The sequence below is a fragment of the Lepisma saccharinum genome, chromosome 12 (assembly GCF_977018435.1).
Source record: "Lepisma saccharinum chromosome 12, izLepSacc3.1, whole genome shotgun sequence".
Classification (NCBI taxonomy): Eukaryota; Metazoa; Arthropoda; class Insecta; order Zygentoma; family Lepismatidae; genus Lepisma; species Lepisma saccharinum.
In genome coordinates, this window is record NC_139240.1 from 35,608,246 (window position 1) to 35,615,110 (window position 6,865).

Here is a 6,865-nt window from a genome sequence, read left to right on the forward strand (position 1 = left end):
GCCCCCGTGACGGAGTGGTTAGCACATGGCGCTACGACGCCAGCGTCCCGGGTTCGATTCCCGGCCTGGGCATGGATGTATGTAACTGTTCATTCAGTAAAAAATAATAATAATTAAGAAATGAAAAAAAAACTGCTCTCACACTTAATCTGAATCCCCAAACAAAAATGATTTTTACCCTACCTCTTAAATAACTTTATTCTAGTTCATCAACCTTATTCTACTTAATTTTATGACACCCCCCCAATAAATGTCACTCGCACACATAACCATTTACAGTAATTTATATGATCTTATTCAATAAACGGAACATCAATTCCTCATTTACGAATAAACTTAAATAAACCTAAATATGCATTTCTAGAACTGAAACAAAACTAAACCCTGATACTTACTTAACTCGTAATCTCAAATTCCAATTTACAATTAGAATTAAGATAAAATAATAATAGGTAGTACAAACTGTGTGTCTGTTTCTGGATCCCAGAATTGGCCAGGATGTATTTGTAATATATTGTATTCACTCTCAGTAAGCTTAAATCAAGTTGGTGAATAAATAAACGGGGGAACCGTAATTCAGAGAAAACTGACGCATTGGTTGAGCATAAAGCGCATACCCCTCAATATATGAGGCGGGCTTGTCAGGGGGTTCCCCCTTAATCTGTTTATTCATCAATTTCATTATATCATCATTATCCCTATCTTCGCAAATTAGCCAAAACTGGCACAAAAAACGGATTAAAATAAAGCAAATCAATCAAGTAACAATCGGGCCAAGCACCGATGTTAAAAAATAAGAATGAAACACCCAACAGGAGTTAACAAAATAGTGTGTGGGTGAATCAAATGTACGTTGAGTTATGAAGAAACTTAACAGGTTATATATGTCGAGTTTTGAAGAAACCTAACAGGTTAGGTCAAGGTTGGCAGATATTAAGACAGAACTAAATACGATATCCTGGAGGGGGGGGGGTTATATGGTATATCTGAAACCTCTCTCTCTCTCTTTATATTGTAGGATAGCGTCCCGATGATGGTTAAGTACATTTCATTTTTTTCATTTCAAGCAACAGTGTGTCCGGACGATAATGTGGCAAGCAATAGTTTAAAGTAGGCCCCACGGAACTGTGGAATGTGCTGCCACGAAAAATCTTGGGACATCTTGATTTCAAGGCAACAATGTTCGATTTATGTTATCTGGAAGATATGTATCGAAGAGAACGCGTTCCTAAGACTGGTAGTATAAAAACATCGTTAAAAATTCGGCGCCTTCTTGTGCGTTAAATTGATTTGGTTTATTTTACTTCGACTTTCTGCCGCTTTTGGCTAATCGCGAACATGAGGATGAATGATGATATGATGAAGGGACATACAAAGAACACCCATGTCCAGGTCGGGATTCGAACCCTTGCGTCGTGGCGATAACTACTCTGCTGCGTTAAACAGCGGTATAGTAAAAGAAAAAGATGAAAAAAATACAAATATCACCAAACCCTAACCTGTTCACAACTATATATCATATGGTAGGGAATATAAGGAATCGAACCCGGAACAATTGCAATCTGGCAACTTGAACTAATAGGCCCAAAAACGAGACTTTCTGAAAAAAATAAAAATCGGACAAAAAGTGGTCATTACTTAGCAATTTGCTGTCTCAATCATGGTTCTTTAGTGTAAACTGAAGATAACAGTTCGGCCCGATGCAAGCTAAGAATGTGTAAACGGTAAATTCACTTCTCATTGCCTTCAGAGGAAGGTTGGAGAGGGAGGGAGAGGTAGTGTCATTTGCGAAATTAGGTTATACTTCCTGCGCACCTTCTGCTGCGCAGCGAACTTCGTGCTCCGTCCTCTAAGGGACTGCATGTTTCTATAGAGCAAAACTAGCGAAGTTTATGCAGACACCCGCAGTATAATATTTCTATAATTTGTTCGTCCTTACCCGTGCTATTTCGTAGTTATATCACTTAATTCTTTACGTAATCACTCCACATACAAAAGATATGGATATTCGCCGAGAAAGAAATTACACAGGACAACCTTTTCTTCAACAGGAAAAAAATATCGAAGGAACCCCGAGTTACAGCAAGGGCATATTCGATTACAAGGCCACCGCAGAGAAAGGCCTTCTATTTAATTCACATTTTCCCCACAACGTCGCTCTTCCGCAGCAATGTTATCGATTCACTCTCACAAAACGCCACGTAGAACTTATTAATGCCATCTGTTGGCAGCAAAAACAAATACTTGACGTCCGGTCGCAAAATCTGGATTTTTCCTGCATTTTTATTCTAACACACTTTTATTGCATCAATTCAAAAAAAATATAATTTGGTAAATTGAAACATGAAAACACCGTGTACGAAGAATTCATCAGGCTAGAACATTTCTGGTCAAATTTGTAGGTAATTTAATGCACACGTAATCACTGGCTTACAAGCGAGGTTACAACAAAATTATACTTTGGCTCCAGCACCGAAATCATACGGGCATACGGAAAAGGGGTGAACGAAAATGTTCTTTGCGGCGAGGAATATATTAAAACTTATCACAACTGTTTCGTATTGCATAAGCACTTTCACGTATGCACCAACATTTAAGCTTCTAGATACACTTATAAGACACGTATCACGTTGCAAAATTTTCGGTAACAATAAGGCATAAGGCTCTCGAGAATTGACTGGGTACAGTGAAAGCATATATTTGTATCACTGCTGCTCCTACTAAGTTACTTGCAGCTCTCTTGGCACAGACTGTCTTTGAACACAGAAAAAACTGTTTCTGGTTCCTTCTCCGGTAATTGCGAACTGCGTAGGCACCCGAGTAGGAGCAGTTTTCATTGGCTTCAGCTTTGCCATTGGCCAGCACGATAACGACAACAGTTGAGCTTTATAAGCCACGCCAGGGAAGGCAAGGAACCTGGCAAAAACAACGGTGGGGGCCGAGTGAGATTCGCACCACGCACACACACAAAGTTCCTTCGCCCCCTCTTTCCCCCGCCGCAGCAACCACTCCTCGCTTCACTTCACCAAAGTCGTCGGTAAATGTCATGTGCTTGGGTACCGAAGGCACAGCCACGGTTCCCGATCCCTCACAAATAAAAATATTGCCACACGAAAGCCCGAGCGAACCCCACAACAGCGGTGTGGTTGCTAACGGCGCATAAACGAAGCCTGCAATATCTCGACTCGCGGGACACAAACTGGTCGCACACTTTTTTATCACAACTGTCTCCCTTCTCTCGGCACAAGTTCACAAAGCACCCCTTTTTCGCTGCACGACATCAAACCGAAGATATTCGGAGCCTACGAGCTTTCGAACACGGTGTTTTCCCTGAAAATTTTATCAACAAAATAATATTCCGAAAACACTCACCCGTCATCTAACATGCCTATGTCCTACGGGGGCTACACGGCTCAACGCAAGGACTCCGTGACCCGATTGGGTGATGACGTCACTCAATAAGAAGTCTCATTGCTGTAATGGAATGGAGGGATTTATTGGTGATTTAGGAGAGAGAGGGGGTGACCGAAACGATAAAAAGCAGTTGTATTTCGAATACCTTGTTTGTTGCCTCTTAAAATGAGGTCCTATTTTCAGTTGTTGGAAGTTTTTTTTTCGTTTCACGGACTGACTCGGCAGTTTGGCATACGCGCAGATAGTTACGTCATCACGAAAGCCAGTGCGGCGATGTCGAATAGCTGAAAGGGAAATCATTGTTTCTAGATCGGGTGCTTGTACAAAAGATCTCATTGTATGCACTATTTATGGTATGACTGCGTGTAATATCTGCTGTTTACAGTTTTCGGATACAAAGGCAGGACGTTTCCAGAGTCCCCCGCCCTTTCCCCCCTCTTGAACGATAAAACAATGTATCAAGGAGCTGACTTAGAACTCCGGAAGTAGGTAGAAACTGCAAGGCGAGTTTCTTCTGTAATGCTACATGCCCGAAACAAACGCTGGATCGCAAGGACTTGCAGGGTTAGAATTTCTAGTAGAAAAAGGCAGAAATGAAAGCTTTTTTCAGGGGTTGGGGTTCCGTTTTTAGCCAGAAAGGAATGGCTGCAGCATTTGCCGTTGAGAGCCGACCAATAGGAGGCGACCGTTCGAGATGTGGGCGGAGCTTAGCTTCCCATACTGACAACACCCATTTCGTCGTTGCATGAGCTGGTCGCTTGGGGGATCTAGAGTGTGACATCTGATTCTGAGAGCACGAGAAGACACGAAATACACTACGCACTGCCTTCTGCCAGACTCCGTGCATACAATCCCCCATGAACAGGTCGAAGGTGCCTCCCCTTGCCCCTGGAGTCACGTGACCAGTGCACACCACGTGTTTACATATTTTGATATCCCACTCCCCCTTCACCTGGCCATTGATCCAATTCCCATCACCTGCAGATTTTTTAAACCCGAGAGGAGGGGGAGAGATGATAACTAACATGCATAATGACGTGCTCCGCAAAAGTTACATTCTTGTGACGTCACGAAGCGTGACAACTGAATACGTTCTCGACAGACTTACAACTTCTAGTCAGGAACAGGCAGCCAGCCTCACAGCGCAAGGACCTTGTCCAGATATTCCTTTACCAAACCCTACAGCAAAGCTAACTAGGAATGGAACAGTTTGAAGTGGCCTTTCTACTCAAATTTGTTCTTGAGATACGTCAGTGGCGTGCCCAAGGGGGGTTTGTGGGGGGTCATAACCCTCTCTTTGGCCCAGTATTTCTAAAAGAAAAAATTAACGGCAAAGCAAGAAAAGATGGCAAAATGAGAGCTGACTACTACAAAAAGTTTTTGGACCCCCACGACCACACCCCCTTTCGAAAATCCTGGGCACACCACTGGACTACAATTCCCCATTCCCATAAATTCCCGAGACCGAGACTTATTGTCCGGAGACTCAAGTTTATTCGAGACTTTGGAATGATATTTGAAGAACCGCAGAAGTTTATCCAGAATTTTTGCATCTAAGGGAGTGTAAGTTCGTATTTAGGAGGGTAAATTTATAGGCAAGATGAACATACATTTGTTGGCCCTTGTGATTTTTTTTAGGAGTGTTGAAAATTGGTTTATATTTTATGAACTTATAATAGTTATTATTGTAATGACAATTATAGCCGTGGTAATAATTATTATTGTCATTATTATTTCTACTAATCAAGTTCTATCAGTGGCCTGTTCCCCTCTATAAATATTTCAGGCGACGCCTGTGCTGATAAGGTTGACCACCCAAATAAAATCCTGGCTACGAGCCTGGTATTAAGGACATTTGGGGGAAGTGTTAGGGCGTGTGCGTTGAATCACTGGAAAAATTAACGTAAATTAGGTATGTCATGGGGACATATTAGACATTTGACCCCATAATAATCAGAAGTTATCATGTTCCTGGAACGTCCATACCATATCTAATAATTAACATAATAAATATACTGTGACTGAAATTATATGTGTGAAATAATAGGTTGACATGCATTTTTCAAGGTACCTTGCAATCAAGGGATCCCGGGTTGGATCCCCGAGTAAGGAACGTAGGTGGTTCGGATCCCACTTTAAACTATAGGTCCAGTCCCGATTAGCCTAACTGTGACATAAATTGGACTTAAAACACAATTCAAATTCATTTTACAGGGGGTGGGCCATGGCCTCCTTGTACCCTTCGGGACGTCCATGTATTTAGCGCACTATGAGACTTCTTCAGAGGTAATAAGAGGTTGCCTGATTATTTATGAATCATTCATGTATTTTGTTAACATAAAGTACAAATGTGAAACATTAGTGGCAATTAGAGTCCGCCCAATCTAATAACCGGCGCGGCAACTGCCTTTATGGTAAGTGACCCGCTGTTGCCGTGTTACCTACGAAGAAACTTGCGGTCAAACAGCCAATTAGACCTACCGATGCCCGAATATTTGGAGTCTCACTTATCGCACGACACTTGAGAAACCTTATGTTCTGACGTCACGGGAGAAAGCTTTTTAATTTAGGCTAAATGCCTAAGTTGTTATGTTAGGCTAGCTAGGTTTAGTTCTATTAGCATAAATAATAATTTTTACAGTGAATTTATGCTAATAGAACCAAACCTAAGAGACCTAACCTAACCTCGTAGGCATTCCTCGTCTGACGTCAGAACACAAGGTTGCATAAGTGTTGTGGAACAAGGTAGATGTTTGTGCAAGAAACGGCAACCTTAGAATTTCTCCTCTACGAAGCGACCAGCAAAATAGCCATTCTGCGCTGTGAAAGGAGGGGGGGAGAGAGCTTGAACTGCGTGGTAACATCGAAAAATTTGTAAAAATTTACGTTCGTACTATTACCAGGAAGAAAACCCATCTTTAGGCAGCTTGCAGACCGAAGTGACACAGACACCTCCATTCTAGGAAACATTAGAGTGCCACACACGTAAATTTGCCGTTGCGTAGAAACGTATTTTCGTTTCGTCTCCCTCTCTCTTAGCATCACGTGTTCTACCCTGCTCGAAAACCTTCGCTATTGTTGCCATATTGTCATTCCATTCCTGGACACACTCGCGCAAACTTCATTGAAAACAATTGAACAGCGCTCCAGCTCGCGGTTCCCACCGGTCAGCAGGGACGGCAATGTGGCAATATAGCACGGCGGAGTCGTTGCTTCTTTTATGCAGTGCATGTTCATTGGCTAGCTAGTAACTAGTGTTGCCAACTGTAATAATGAAGCACTATTTCTGTCACGGAAGGGGAAAGCAGGTAAAGTGGCGGTGAGTTTTGTTGGATTGGAAGCACCATATTTTTATTTTATACTAAGTATTTGACCGGTTTGACGTTGTGTGCGTGTATTGCGTGTGTTTATGTAAAAGTGTGTGTTTGCTGATGAACGTTAAATTCCATAA

At 42.1% G+C, this 6,865-nt stretch overlaps 1 protein-coding gene across 1 annotated transcript in view; it reads right to left on the minus strand.

Annotated features, from left to right (window-relative positions):
• LOC145995972 (uncharacterized) overlaps nucleotides 1-3,389 on the minus strand; it is a 90,699-nt gene extending 87,310 nt beyond the window's left edge. The window contains exon 1 of the mRNA XM_083132067.1: nucleotides 3,373-3,389. The gene's annotated coding sequence lies outside the window, so the exon portion shown is untranslated. The remainder of the gene's footprint in view (nucleotides 1-3,372) is intronic.
• Between the last annotated feature and the right edge of the window lie 3,476 nt (nucleotides 3,390-6,865).